The sequence below is a fragment of the Protobothrops mucrosquamatus genome, unplaced genomic scaffold, assembly GCF_001527695.2.
Source record: "Protobothrops mucrosquamatus isolate PMUCROS unplaced genomic scaffold, P.Mucros_1.0 scaffold_13, whole genome shotgun sequence".
Taxonomy (NCBI): domain Eukaryota; kingdom Metazoa; phylum Chordata; class Lepidosauria; order Squamata; family Viperidae; genus Protobothrops; species Protobothrops mucrosquamatus.
Genome location: NW_015386089.1, coordinates 985,483 through 1,002,036, shown reverse-complemented (window position 1 = coordinate 1,002,036; position 16,554 = coordinate 985,483). Strand labels below are relative to the sequence as shown.

The following is a 16,554-nucleotide window of genomic DNA, read 5'->3' as shown; positions in this document are numbered from 1 at the left end:
GGCCGACAAATGATCTTCCAGTGTCAGCCGTGGATCCAGGAGGACTCCCAGATTGCGCACCCTCTCTGAGGGGGCCAAGGATTCGCCCCCTATAGACAGCGATGGAACCAACTGACTATGCCGGGGCGCCGGCAGCCACAGCCACTCGGTCTTGGAAGGGTTGAGTCTGAGTCTGTTCCTTCCCATCCAGACCCGTACGTAGTTCAAGTTGTTTGAAAGTGAAAGTAGATTCAGCCTAGAAAACCAGAAGCAGCTGTCTGCCTCTGGACATTGATCAGGATTCTAAATTGGAAAAGTTTAACAAGCGGAGAATGAGTTGGAATAACAGACTGCTGAGGTTTAGCTCAGATCTGGGAACAAGATAATCTTTTAGTCTGAAGGAACCCTGCTAGCAAACCACCGAGAGGCCAAAATTTGTGGTACAGTAGAAATGGGATGAAGTCTGCTGAGAGCCAATTATGAAGGCAACAGACTACACATCTGCAGAGTTTATAAAGAAATCTGGCTGGAGGGAATGATTGGCAAACAGACCTGGAAAATGAGGCAAAAATCCTAGAAACAACTGAAGAAAGGGAGGGAAAAAAACCTCGTATCGGATTTAGGAGAATTGGAGGTTAGGGAAAGCCACTAAGAGTTTATTGAGTAGGAAATACTCTTTTGGACTTTAGCAACAGTACTCAGTACATACTATCTAATTAAGGCTGCACTGTTAAATGAGTAAAACTTCATCCATTCTGGATTATCATTTAGAAAGGTCTCAGGTAGTGGTATCAATCAATTCCTATAGGGAGGAGAATTAAATTAACCACATTATACATGTTCATGGGATTTTGATAGAAGTGATTGGATTACATTTTGTAGTTGATATCTGTTGGGGACTTTTAAAAAAAAAACTAAACTAAACTAAACAGCCAGACTAAAGACAGACTTTAGTTCCCCAAACTGTTAAAAATGAGGAACACGAAAGAATGCTGGCATAGGAATAATAAAATGAAAGGTCATTCGCCACAGGAAATGTTGGGGGAACATACTTCAGCACAGAAGAATTAGCCATGATTCACTGCAAGATGTGAAGCTTAGTTTAACTTTTACAAATAACACAACTTTATAATACAATTGTAAAATAATACAATTTATTTTAGTTATTTACCATATGTATACCCTCCACAAATGCAAAATTCTTAGCAGTTTACAATTAGTACAGCAGGACAGGTATTTTTAAATTGCAAGCATTTTAGTTCCAGGGTAGGATCTAAAATATGTAACATTCTGAAATCTTACGCCCCAAAACATTTTTAAAAAATAATCAAGCTTGGCATTCCATTACTTATCGTGCACTCTTTGGAGCCACTCAATTTTTAAGAGTTTCCAAAGGCCAGAACAAAGGGAGACAACCTCATTTCTCAGGGAAGAAGTTTCATAAGAGAAATGCTGCTACTGAGAAGCAGTGCCTATGAGCCTCTACTTCAGGGCTTTTCAACCTTTTCACTCATTGTACCACTTTTAGGATATGGCAACATCCGAGTACCACCAGTCGCCTAGCAAGGTGTCAAAAACTTGATGACCAAAAAAAAAAAAAGGAAAAAAGTGATAAAGTACAGGTAGTTCTTGACTTACAACAGTTCGCTTAGTGACTGTTCGAAGTTACAATGGCACTGAAAAAAGTACCCCCCCAAGCCACAGTCGAGCAAGACACCTGCCTGCCCGCCCGGCAGCGCTCTTCCTCCTGTCCAAGGTTTTCATTGTTGGGAGCATTTCTGTTGAGGGTTGGCAGCGGGGGTGGGGTGGGGGTTGTTTGGTTTTTTATTCCCCCATCTGCTGGGTGGTTGCAGCAGGTTTTGGTCAATTCACATGACTCTGGGACACTGTGACCATCATAAATATGAATCAGTTGCCAAGCATCTGAATGTAAATCACAAGGCCCTGGAGATGCTGCAACATTCCAGCTGATCGGCGCTTTTTCTGGGCTCAGCAGAAGCACCAGGATCAGCGCTGAACTCCAGCTGGAGCCTGGCGCTGATCCTGGCACTTCCACTGAGCCCTGACAGCCCCAAAGAAGCACTGATCCTGGTGCTTCCACTGAGCCCTGACAGCCCCGAAGAAGCGCTGATCCTGGCGCTTCCACTGAGCCCTGACAGCCCCGAAGAAGCGCTGATCTTGGCGCTTCCACTGAGCCCTGACAGCCCTGCAGCTCCAGCCATCTCTCGCTCAGGCTTGTGCGGTGCTGCCACCAGTTCAGCTCATTACCCTCCCCCACTACCACTTTTCTAGGATGGTCGCGTACCACCTGCCAGGTGGCAATGTACCACAGGTGGTACCTGTACCACTGGTTGAAAAGCCCTGCTCTACTTCACAGAAATGAGGAATTGCCAATTTCTCCTGAGACACATGGGTTGGAGGGTAGCTGGAGGAGGGAGTCTGGCAAGTCACTTGTAGCCATGTAGGAATTAGTTAGGTGAGAACCAGCACTTTGAATTAGTGGACCTTTGATCATCCTTCGGTCGTATTCCTGAACTCGTGTGTAGATTATACAACTACTACTTCGACGATACAAGACGGTGTCAGTACTTTTAGGTGCCCCATTAAAATGGTCGGTAAAAAAGAGTCAGGTAGACTGAAGTGGGTCACCAATAACACCCTTTCTTTAATCTCCATCCTCGTACCACATACGACACAAGCGCTCCTGAAGGAAAGGCAGGATATAAATCTAATAAAGAGACCCTCAAGTTCTACTATATTTTTAGTTGAAACTTAAAAAGTTATGTTTGGAAGACATTGTAAAAAAGTTACTCCTTTCTTCCCTCCATCCTTCATGAATGATGCTCTTGAATCTTTAATGGCAAGTTGAAGGTAAAATAAACACTACTTTACAGTATGTTTCACTGAGTCACAGGAAAGAAAGAAAAACAACGTTTTAAGATGATGAAACCTCTGTCTATCCTTGTTCAGGCTTTGGAGTAAGCAAAAATCTAACAGATTTCTTTAATGCTCTAGAAAGCAGCTTTATGCAAAATGTTCTGCATTTTCAGTGAGACATTTGATTCAGATTGATATATATGAACTCTCACTCTACATGTCATGTTATAATCTATTTTACAAATTATGTTGTGTTTCAAAAGCAACTTAGTCTGCAATGAGACTAGTGTTCAAGCCTGTAATTATAAGCTTTATACCAGTGTTTCTCAACCTCAACAACTTTAAGATGGGTGGACTTCAACTTCAAGTTATGCTGGCTGGGAAATTCTGAGAGCTGAAATCCACCCACCTTCAAGCTGCTGAGGTTGAGAAATACTGCTATATACCATTTCAAATTTCACCTTAATCTTAGGTAATATATTTTTCTCTCAATTTTCATTGCAATTCTGATGCATCCCATAGGATTTTAGTTTGGTCTACAAAGACCAGTTATGTCAAGGATTTATTGGGGCCTTTTTAATAGTTGACAGAGAAAGGCAGCTCTGAAAATTGTTAAAACATGCAGTTGTATTGAGCTAATACACTTAGCTCTATCTCCTCAGCTTTTGCCCTTTCATCATGTATATATTTTCCCCTGATTTTTATTTTTGATTCCTGTTCCAAGGCCAGCACTGTTGCCTGCTTTTTCCTGACCTTCAGATAATTATAAAATAGAGTTGCAAATCCTTGCGACCAGAAGAATCTTAAGCGACAGAAACATGAGGGAACATACAGTATAATGCCAAGTACTCTCCATTCCTGGGGCCTCTGCATTATTTTCATAACAACTTTACTCATCTTGAATACCACCGAAAAAAAGTAAATAAAAACTCCTGATTTCCTGCCAATGATGAATGGAAACATCTATTTTCCCTTTTCACCAACAATTTCCTCAGCCTGTTTTTTCTCAGCCACACATCCAGTAACCACAGGTGTTCTTTTTCCTAACCCCGGCTCATTTGTCATACTGCTGGATAATTTGTGAGAAGAAATCTGCTATCAATGAAATGGTATCTCAGCCAGTCAGATTTCCTTTCCATCACAGATGCCTGATTACATTATGTTTGTGTGGTTCAAAGAGCGATTGATACTTCATACAAACGCAAATGCACAAAGAATATGTTCCTTTCATCTTCTAGTAAGAGATTGTTCTAGCAAGTACAAAAATCTGTTTGCAAGACAGAGGAAAATGGTTCACGCATTCCTCTGGCTATTAATAATAACTATTATTAATAGCTATTAATTAATAACTTAATTCTCTCTGTGGATTCTCCTTTAAGAGGTTTTGAAATTTATCTATCTGTCTGTCTATCTATCTATTTCTATCTAATCTAATTTAATCTATCTAGGATGAAAATTGGGCGTCCACAAATAGCAAACACCTGCATAAAGAAATACTGCAATGATTTCCTCAATTACACAAAAAGGGGGATTTTGGCCATAGTCAATGATAAGGAAGAGGAAGATGAATAACTGGGAAAGGGGTACTCAACCACCAGGAAAAGGATACAGCCCATCCCACCAATTATCTGCCAGAGTAATGCAGTTATCAACAGCCCACTACAGATCATCTGTTTCTGAGGTATTGCTCAAATTCCAGCTGGAATGCATGTAGAGATGAGACTTCAGTTGTCTAAGAGATTATCTCCTTGTGTAAATTCCACCAAGCACAGCAAGTACAATCCCTCCTTCCTATTTCTTAGTATCTCAAAATTTATAATAAATATAATAAATATGACTTTAAACCAGATGGGAAGGATTTTCAGTGCAAACAAATAGTGGGCCAATCAAAACATGTACTGATTAAGTGATGCTCTGAAGTTGTTTTTTCTTCAAAAGTAAATCACCTATATAAATGTGCTTTTAAAAACTATACATGTAGGTGTTTTGAAAACCTGAACTCCTGCACCCAGTATAAAAATCAGATTTTTAGCATGGTTTTGCAGAGCACTGGGTCTTTGTCAAAAAGCAAATTGGTATTTATTATTCCCGGGAAAAGGAAGAAACTGTAAATGGAAATGCAGCTCAAAGATGGCTATTTCCAAGAGCTAAAATAGTTTAAGCCACCTTCTGTGCTAATAATGCCTCATAGTGATCAGAATTTGCTTTTAAATGGATAGCTTGTTTGCCAATGGTACCGAATTAAAGAGCATTACAGAATGGAGCAATCTTTTCCTCTTTAACCCGGTCAAGAAGTCATGGAAAACCATGGAAGAAAAAATGAAAAATAACGATTTTGAATGCCCAAGAAAATTACATAAATTGTGCAATATAAGCTTCATTTGGAAGTACCCAAGGTTACTTTGGAAGAATAGATCATTGTGCCACATTTCTCCAGGAATCTTGGAGAGTGTCCAGAGTAGAGTTTCTCTGATGAATGTTGCTTGATAGTCTTTTTACATTATAAGCAGATATCACTGGCAGATTATTCAAGTACAAAATATGTGCAAATAGGCCTGTCTGGACATGTACATCCAGAACGCATGCTTTGCTGTGGCTGTCACCAATAGCCATCTAATTAATCATCTGTGAACAAATGTAATCCTGCCCAATCTCCTAAACTGTAATTAGGATATTCAGAGAGATGATTATGTTCTTTTTCCCTTCCCTTTGCATATGATTTTCACTTTTCCTGTAATGCTGTATCTGCACTACAATACAAGAAGCAAACTATCTAATTTAGTATTTCACGTAGCAAAATTATGAATTGTAATTTGGAACTCTGATCATTGACAGCATTAAAGTAGGCATAACCTTGTCCTTATGAGGTCTGAACATGAAATGAAAAAGAGGGAATTGTTTACAAAGAGACAAGCTTTACAAGCCATCGGGTTGACCCCACATTCCTTAACATGGTTATAAAATAGTCTTACAGTTGCCCTGTTTCTTAGTGTTCACAGTTGCAACATCTATTCTTTTCAAGACCAGGGTCAGTTAAGCCTTTCTGCCCAGCCCTGACTATGCACTCTTCTTTGAACTGGATGTTCCAGTCTAATCTTAGAAAGAAGGTGAGGCTGGGAACAGTGGTGGGATTCAAATATGTGAACAACAAATATGTGTGGATGCTGCTTCCAGAAGTCCATTCTGGGCCTGGGCAACAAAAAATAAGCCACCGGTTCTGCCAAAATGGTGCGAACCAGCTGAATCCCACCACTGGCTGGGAGGTTTGCACAGTAGATACAATCCTCTGATAGGTTTTCTCCTGCACAAAACCATAGCTTCAGTTTGTGCCAGATCATTCCTCAGCTTTGCTGAGCTCGATTTCGTGAACAGTGCTGTAGAAAAGACGAGAAACCAGTCTTCTGAGTCATATACTAATGCGCAATTTTAAAAGCTACTATATAACAAACACTTTACATGAGCTCAATATCAGGAAGAAACTAGACAAGCAATAGCAACGGCATATTTTTCTGTGATACATGACCTTGCACCATCACTGAAGTCAGATCAAGAATAAGGGACAGCAATGTAATCACCATCTTTTTAACGTTCTATCACAATATTCTGCCCAGGGTTGGTTTGGATGATGAGATGGGTGACATATAAATGTAATGAATAACGTAAATAAAAGTATTCTGTTCCAAAAATTGAAAATAATTAAAATATTCACTAGTAATGCTGTAATTGACAATGTCTGAATTTGCTTGTAGGAGCATGAACTGCTTGTGACCCACCAAAGTGAATGCAGAACCTATTATCCATATATTATGGCTATCGGTTTCTCGATCATTCAAAGGTGGTTAGTTTAAAACTAGAGATGTGTCTAGCATATCTTGGCAAGGCAGAAAAAGCATGGGGAATAATGCAACTGTAGGGATAATGCAACTAAGTCAAGTGAACTAGGAGCTAACAGAAGAAGCTCAATGTATTAATTATCCTGTAGATGCTTCTGTCATCCAGTTCTTATGCACAATTCTGCTGTCTTTTCTCTGACAGTTCCGGAATCCATGCTGAAAATTGTCCTATCTCCTCTATAAGGCAGCTCCTTCTTCTGAAATAGCATTTTCTCTTTGCCCACCCAGCCATCCTGCCTGAGTCATTCTATTCCGTGTCTTCTCTGCCGAAGAATGAACTCAGTTAAACTCTGCAGCTTCCTGGCTTTCTTCGCCTCACCTTACAAAGCAACTTGGATGTATATCATGGGACACCCTGAATCTGTATACCACAATGTTAATGTTGGCAAACTGGTGAATTACCAACATGGGTAATGTTGGCGAATGGAAAGTTGCTCTCATCATTTACCACACCTCTCATACACTCTATACTCTGAAGACTCACAGTTATTTTGGCATATATTTCCTGGACTAGAATCCACCGGATTGTATTTACAGAGCTTGATATGCACCTAATATTGCACAATTAAAAATGACAGGAAACCATCACTAGAAAGTTCAGAATCAGTAACTGAAATCACTTAAGCAAACAGGCATACTTAATACTAGGTTTTATTCTAATCTAAATAAATTTCCTTCCTTCCTTTTTTTTCCTTCCTTCCTTCCTTCCTTCCTTCCTTCCTTCCTTCCTTCCTCGAACTTTATTCCTTAATGTGTTTATTTTTTATAATCTGGTTCTTCTTTCCTTGATTGAAAGAGTGAAATATTGAGGTTGGAAGCAGAAGGTCACAGAAAAAGAATGTGTCTAAGAAGAAGATACATCTTTGTAGAGCTAAATGGTGGAAGCTTCATTTCCATTTTGTCTAGTTCTTAGCAGAAAAGCTACTGGATTTTAGGGCATTTGATATGAAAAATTAAATGGCAATAGTGTCTCTAATCACATAGCAAGAGCCTTATATCAAGTTCAGTTGTTTACATTGCCGACTGCACTAGTCTGACAGGACTGGCACTGATTCTCCAAGCAGGAGACTCTACACCATTTCCAACAAATGGCAGACCAGTCTCTTCTTGAAAGCTTCCAGTGATGAAACTCCCACAACATCTGGAGTCAAATTGTTCCACTGATTGATTGTTCTCACTGTCAGAAAATTTCTCCTTATTTCTAGGTTGAATCTCTCCTTGATCAGTTTCCATCCGTTATTCTTTGTGTGGTTTTCAGGTTCTTTGGAAAATAGGTTGACCCCCTCTTCTCTGTGACAGCCCCTCAAATATTGGAACACTGCTATCATGTCTCCCCTGGTCCTTCTCTTCACTAGATTAGCCATGCTGTAACCATTCTTCATATGTTTTAGCCTCCAGTCCCCTAATCATATTTGTTGCTCTTTGCACTTTTTCTAGAGTCTCAACATCTTTTCTATAGTGTGTAGACCAAAATTGGTTGCAGTATTCTAGGTGTGGTCTTATTAAGGCTTTATAGAATGGTATTAGTATCTCACATGATCTTGATTGAATCCCTTTGTTAATGCAACTTAGGATTGCATTGGCTTTTTTGGCAGCTGCTGCCCACTGTTGGCTCATATTTAATTGATTTAATTGATTGATTGAAAGAGACCTCATCACTTGATACCCAATCCTATCTAGCTAGAAATGGTAAGACCTAGACAGGTATATATTTTGCATACAAGTAGATGAACTAACACTGAATTACAGTCTCAAAAACCTAGTTAAATGGCCACATCAAAATTAAACATCATCAGTACAATACTAATGATTACTTTTCTTTCATTGTGGACTCATGGCACAGTTTTAGCACAACAGACAAAAACTCGCTGATTTAAAATACAGTTAAAATAAAGGGGAAAAGTAGAGAAGGGGACACTTCTTAGGTTGTTCTGTCTTCTTCGGTGTGTCCCCCCACCCCAAGTTGGGAATTTTGCAGAAAGAGGTTTCCATAACAACCTACAAACAGGGTGGGCAATGTTGGGAAAAGCATCTACATGTGAAACCANGGTCTGGCCTAGGGAATTTTAGTGGATTTTAAATTGGTTTTAATCAAATTTTTAGTAGAAGCGGCCAAATTTGAATATTTATTTTTAATCATTTTTAAATTTTGTATTGTTTTGTATCATTGTTTTAAACTGGCTGTAAGCCGCCCTGAGTCCTCCGGGAGAAGGGCGGGGTATAAATTTAATAAAATGAAATGAAAAATGAAATGCATCCATCCCATCCCATCCCATCCCATCCCATCCCATCCAACCATCCATCCATCCATCCATCCATCCATCCATCCATCCATCCATCCATCCATCCATCCATCCCATCTTTAGTTTTACAAACAACTCAAGGTGATGAACATATCCAACACATCTTTTTCCTCCTATTTTCTTCACAACAACTCTTATCAGGTGGGTTGGGCTGAGAGAAAGTCACTCAGTTGGCTTTCATGGCTAAGACAGGACTTGAATTCACAGAGTCCTGGTTTCTAGCTTAGTGCCTTAACTATTCATGGTAGAATAAGATTTGAATTCTCCTGTTCCAGTTTCAGAGATAGTTAATGCCAGGGCTTTTTTTGTCATACGGATTTTCCAGAGTTGCCTTGAACAAAATCCTAGTCTTTTACATACACTAAAAATTGAAGGGTTTTTTTTTCAACTACAAAGGTAAACCTTATAGGGTAGGCAAGGTGGGCTGTACGACGTGTGTGAGTTCCGGCACTTTTTTTTTTTTTTTTTTTTTACAAAAAAAGCATTGGTTAATGCCATGTGGCTTCTTTTGAGATTGTCCTCCAAGCACCATTATATAAATGTCCATGATACGTTCCTGAGAATGAGTTGGTCCTTTTTTCTGTAATGAAGCCTCTCAAAGAGGGAGGGAGTATATAAAGCCTGCAGAATTTCTAGTTTCTCTATATCTCTATCTTTAAGAAGTTTCTCTGCCTATGATTACAAAAAGGAGAAAGAGAAGAAAAACCACTGCAAATATTGTGTACCACTTGCTGCCAGGAAGGTTCAGGCAATAATAATAATAATAATAATAATAATAATAATAATAATAATAATAATAATAATAATAATAATAATAATAATAATAATAATAATAATAATAATAATAGTAGTAGTAGTAGTAGTAGTAGTAAAGTTGGAAGGGACCTTGAAGGTCATCTAGTCCAACCACCTGCTCAGGCAGGAAACCCTATACCATTTCGGACAAATGGCTGTCCAGTCTCTTCTTAAAAACTTCCAGTGTTGGAGCATTCACCGCTTCTGGAGGCAGGTTGTTCCACTGGTTAATTGTTCTAACTGTCAGGAAGTTTCTCCTTAATTCTAGATTGCTTCTCTCCTTGATTAGTTTCCACCCGTTGCTTCTTGTCCTGCCTCCAGGCGCTTTGGAAAATAGATTGACTCCCTCTTCTTTATGGCAGCCCCTGAGATATTGGAACACTGCTATCATGTCCCCCCTCGTCCTTCTCTTCATTATCGAGATTTGAACTCGGATAGCTGGATTCAAAGTCCAGAGTGCTAACCATTACACCATAGAACCACGGGACATTAACATTCATGTTTAATTCTTCTGCCATGAAGAACAATGGACCTTCCATTGATAATCCAGGTGTCAAAACAAATTTTGCAACAAAAGTGACATCCATCATTAAAGACCTGAAGTCTTGAAGGATGCAAGATAAAACAATTTGTATTCAGGCAAGGAAATGTAGCTCTGAGTTCTTTGGGTTCAGAAGATGCCAAAGTTCCTTTGCATCTCAACAGAGAAGGGATTGGCTCATCTGAGAATCTAGATCAGGGGTCCTCAACCTTGGCAACTTTAAGACTTGTGGACTTCAACTCCCAGAATTCCTCAGCAAAGCTGGCTGAGAAATTCTGGGAGTTGAAGTCCATAAGTCTTAAAGTTGCCAAGGTTGAGGACCCCTGATCTAGAGAATACTAGCTTGCTTATTTATACATAAGCATTTATTTATTTATTTATTTATACAATTTAATTATTTATACACAAACTGTCTGACTCCCAATGGCTCTGGGACATTTTTAATTTAAAAAGTTACCAAAGAAAGACAAAAGACAGGAAAGAAAAGTGTGAGCAGCCCAAAGACAACACTGTACATAATTTAAAAGGACTCTGTTTGGGAGCGTAACCCTCTCTTCTGTGCTGAAGCAGAAGGACCGAAAACTTCATATGATTAAGCCAAATTTCAATAGGGAGCCAGTTTGGCTATTACATCACACTTTCCTTGTGTAATTTCATACTACCGCAAGCTCTCAAGTAACTGCTATGCAAAAGAAGATCTGAGTTGAGGTGGTTGCGTACCAAGCATCTTGCCACTAGGAGATGCTGTGTCACAGAGATCTGGCAACAGTAATCAAACACCTGGCAAAAGAGCCACAAAGAAATAATGTACCGAATATTAATCTTCCACAAAAAAAATTCTGCAGAGCTTAAAAACTGATTATCATGTTATACAGTGGAAAATGACTCAATAGAAAATACATCTACTTATGGATTTCTTCGTCCTGTCCATCAACCTTGTACAGTCAATCACCTAACTGACAAGGGCAACCTAAGAATTCCATACAGGTGAGTGCACAGAATTCTGTGTGGGTGAATGGGCAGGTAGCTGGATGAACAACAAACCTCTGTGTCCTCTTTCCATTCTTTGGCTTCATCTCCAATGTGGTTGAGAAAGAAGGGAAAAACCTTTTAGATCCACCCTTTTTTCAAGACCTCATGATGGGAACTATTTTTAGTATCTTAGTAATTTCCATAAATAGAGGATGGATGAAGGGAATTCCATTCTCTTGCAGTCAGTTCAAAAACACAGAACCCTACTTTCTTAGCAACATAATTTTTAAAATATGCAGAATAATCACTTTTGTGGAGAGATAGATAGATAGATAGATAGATAGATAGATAGATAGATAGATAGATAGATAGATAGATAGATAGATAGATAGATAGATAGATAGATAGATAGATATAGATAGATTAGATATAGATATAGAGATAGAGATATGGTTGCAAATAACATAGAAGACAAATTTTAATTACTTTTAATTGGACACTTTCAAATATTTCGTTTTAATTAAATTTTAATTAGGTGTAATATGTATTTATGTTAGCTTTTTATCATCTGTCAGCCGCCCTGAGTCCGAAAGGAGAAGGGCGGGATATAAATGCAATTAATAATAATAATAATAAAATGAATGATATAGAGAGAGATAGATAGATAGATAGATAGATAGATAGATAGATAGATAGATAGATAGATAGATAGATAGATAGATAGATAGATAGATAGATAGATAGATAGATAGATAGAGATATGGTTGCAAATAACATAGAAGACAAACGAATGATATAGAGATAGATAGATAGATAGATAGATAGATAGATAGATAGATAGATAGATAGATAGATAGATAGATAGATAGATATAATATATAGATATAGACAGATATAGATATAGATATAATAGATATAGATATAGATATAATATAGATATATATAGATACAGATATATAGATATAGATATAGATATATAGACAGATATATAGATATAGATATATGGAGATAGAGATATAGAGATATAGATATATAATCATTGCAGTCTATAGTAAACAGAAAAGGGGAAATGCATAATAATGCAAAGACACAGCTAGACATTGTAAATTGAGGGTTGCATATTCTTTGCTAACATCGTGATGATGGCAGAGTTAACAAAAGTACTATTCAAAGGTGTCTTATAAAAAGGACCCAGAGTTACAAAAATCCTGAGTCATAATTTCTTGAGTTAAAACAAAAGGTTCTGAAATGTGGGCCTTCCCTTTTGCGCAGTTGTCCTAACCCAAGATATGGGTAAAAAAAATCATTTAACCCATCAGTTTAATTCTATAGCAAAGGAAAAGCCTGCCACACACCTCTTCTTATAATCTAGCACAGCTGCTCATTCCAATTTTCCTATTTGGCAGATGCAAGGACTGACAAAGAATATATAATTATCAGTTCTTGTATGGCTGTTACACCCCTTTACTCTGAAACATTCATTCCTCCTCCCATGTACCCGTGTCTTGGCTGATGCATAGAATTGAGGTAGCTAAGTGATGAAATTCTGGCAACACCCTTTCTGATATTCATGTTCCAGCGGGAGGAATAGTATGAAGATCTCTCTCTCTCTCTCTCTCTCTCTCTCTCTCTCTCTCTCTCTCTCTCTCTCCCCCTTCTCCCTCTCCCTCTCCCTCTCCTTCACATACACATGAAAATGGCTATGGGCGGAACTTAAGAAGCTCTTGAATGGCCAGATTCTGGCTATTTATTCCTAGATAAGCATGACGAAGCTGGATAGAGATTAGGAGTCATGTGGGCATGGCATGGAAGAGTATGTTTCCTTGCTCTTATTTCCTCCAGACTTTCTTCAGCAAGCCAGGCTCCACCATTGTATTGTATCCTCTTTTTTGTCATCCCTGGCAAGAAATGCCCATGAAAGGATTAAACAATGTTCTCAGCATGTGAAGATATAAAGAAAAATCACATGGCTTCCTTACACTTTTCTGGATACTACAGCGTCTAGCAATCACTCAGCATCCGAGGATACAGTATATATTTTTTTTGATCCAGGATACTGGCATCATGGACTGTGGCAGGACTACAATTCCTGCAAACAAATAAAGCCCAGCTCCAAATCATTTTGTGATTTTAAAAATTCAAATATGTTTCAAAGGGTTCAGCAAATTACCATTTTCAATAAACGTCACTTCTAAACCTCTCATTTGCTCTTCCAATGAAAACATTTCAGCCAGTTTCTGAGGATTCAGCAGCAGAAGTCTCTCTCTAGCAGAACACAACCATACCTCTGCAAAGTCCAGAAATCTGAGCTGTTTGTTAAAGCAACACTTCTAGGTCATTTTGTGAGAAAACTCCAAACATCAATGTACCATTTTCTATAAAGAAGGAGAGCTAGGAGGAAAAGGCTTCAAGAAGCCCAAAAAGGTTTCTTCACTTTTAAAAAAAAGCCTTTGCTCTTACTATGAACTTTGTGTCAATATTCTCGTGGCTAGCATTCTTGATTAGAAATATTCAAACAATGCTTCAGAAGATGTGCAGAGTGTCTTTCCTAGAAAGCAGAGTGTACGCAGCAACAAGGATGTATGACATGGTAACTTAGCATCCCATACACTCAACTGCATACATAACCACTTAGATAGAATTTAGAATAAGGTTGAAAAAGGGCACAGTCTGGCCTTTTATGAAATGGTAGGAAAAAGTAGCACTATCCTTTATATCAGAGGTACCACAACTTAAGCCCTAGGGCCATATTTGTCCTCATTTTTATAAACCCCCCCCCCATAGCTCCTTTAATTATAGTTGCTAAAAAGTGGTGAAATTTTCAGGCAGGAAATAATTAAAAATACAGTATAAATCCTAAAATAGGTTTTACATAGTTTTAAAAATGAAGTAAGCACCAAGATAACAACTACCAGAAAATCCTGACCTTGCCACTCAAGACAGTCCTGGTCTTACACTGTATCCTGTGCTTCAGATCAGGTTATTTTGCAAAAGCACACCCCAATTGTTTTAAATAAATAAACAAGCACAAGATATATTATCTAAAAAAAATTTGGGGGGGTAATTTTATGCTGGGTGAGACGCCTGGCCCTCAACGTGATTCCTTATAAATTCAAATTTGGAGCTTTGTCTGGCCACCTCAACTCACGGAAGGAACAGAACAAGGAGTACATTAATGTTTGGGGTAATCATCAATATAAACAAAGCATCATTAGCAATTTTTGCTTCTGCAGATTTGGCTGTGTGCTGACTATTAGTCTGGATGAGTGACATCCAGGATTATTGTTTACTCAGAAGTAGCCATGTGTTGACTATCGTCTGTCTGGATGACATTCAGGATTTTTGCTTTTGTAGCAAGACATGTGCTGACTTTTACTAATCCGTTGTGAGGAAAGGATCCAGAATCTCTTATTCTGAGTCATTCAGTAGAAAACAATCGTAATAGTTATGTTCTGACACTTAGCTGCACTCAGCATGCCCCACAAATTGTACGTAGGACCAACTAAAAAAGGAAGTAGAAACATAGTTTCAAGGGTACACACTCTTGTGCCATCTTCTGAGGGCAAAGAGGATTCCCAAAGACTTACAAATAGCTAAAAAAATTCAAATCGTTTTCTCCCTGATATTTGTTTAGCTTTCTAATCCACCAACCTGAACCAGAAGCCCACCAGGCAAACAGTAAAAACAGATTTATCAAACTCCCTGGCAGATGGGCAATCTTTTTTTTTTCATTTATGACCTCCATTCAACTGTATGTAATGTGCTACTGAAAGGGCTTAAAAAGAAAATATTGAAATCAAGTGGACAACCCCCCCTCCCACCCAAAGGGAAGTGAACAAGGCCACAGGGAACAGTGCAGACTATTTAATAGACAGTAAATTAACGTATAGACAATATAGATTAATGTGTAGGGTATTTTTCTATATTAATAAATAAAATAATCAATTTCTGGGAGTAGCCAGTCAAATCTCCTAAAATGTTCAGAACATTGTATTAATTTTATTAGCATTGCTCATTTTTCCATTGCAAACTAAGATATATATATGATACCCGAAATACAATACCATCAGGAAAGATACTTCAAATAGACAACCAAAAAAGATTAAAGATTAAAAACAGATTAAATCCAAAGTATTTCTGAAAATTAACTCTGCAGTAAAAATTATATAAAGTCAGCAAAAGACATAACACAGATGTTGTTCATTTTTCAAATTCTTTTTTCCTAATCTAAAACCCTTTCAAATGTAAGTGCTTAACATTTTGGAAAAACTGTTCATAAATGGTTTGTTATTGTAATTCAAGAGTGAAGCACATTGACACCAAGACAGCAACAAAGGGTTTTAGAATAACAGAGTTGGAAAGGGACTTGGAGGTCTTCTAGTCCAACCCCCTGGTCAAGCAGGAAACCCTACACCATTTCAGACAAATGGTTGTCCAATCTCTTCCTAAAAACTTCTGGTTTTCAGCAAAATCGGAGCATAGCAAATAATTGGTTCACTTAACTAATGCTGCAAAAAAAGGTAGTCTGGTCATATGAGTGACCCATTTTATGATGTCATAACGTATGACCATAATGGGCAGGCTTCATTAAGTTTGAAAAGTCGAGAGCTACCTGTAATGAGAAATATAAGAGTATGATACAGAGGAGGAAAGAGCTTGTCATGAAGGAAAAGGTTTGGCTGGTAAGATGATATTTTCATTAAAACAATTCATCATTATTGTGCAAGCTTTATGATTTAACAGATGGAAAATTCAGAGCCCTAAGGTTGCATAATCTGCCTGTTCAGTTGTTCTGTTCTATTCTATTCTGTTCTCTGTTCTGGTCAGGTCTAGTCTAGTCTAGTCTAATGTTGTATACCATAACTTCAGTATGTTCATTCTGACTGAAAAGTTTGTCCTTCCTTCAAATCATAGACTGGCTTATTAATCTCACACAGACTGACTATGTCCAGTTTGACCACATGGACACAGTTGTCAGCAGAGAGACAATAGGCAGAAAACTGGCAAGGGCAGTCAGGTAACAGGTGAGAAATAACTTGCCACAGCGCCTAAACCAACTACCATCTACTTTAACAAGGCCGACATTCTGAGAGGGAACCAATTCTATAGTGCCACCCTCTGGACACCCTTTGAATTTTCACCTGGCTGCCTCCCCTTCAAAGACAGCCTTCTAAAAAAATCATCATCACCATCT

General features: G+C 38.3%; 1 protein-coding gene across 1 annotated transcript in view; it reads right to left on the bottom strand.

The window, feature by feature from the left end:
- SYN1 (synapsin I) overlaps positions 1 to 16,554 on the bottom strand; it is an 88,323-nt gene that overhangs the window by 23,914 nt on the left and 47,855 nt on the right. The window lies entirely within an intron of this gene.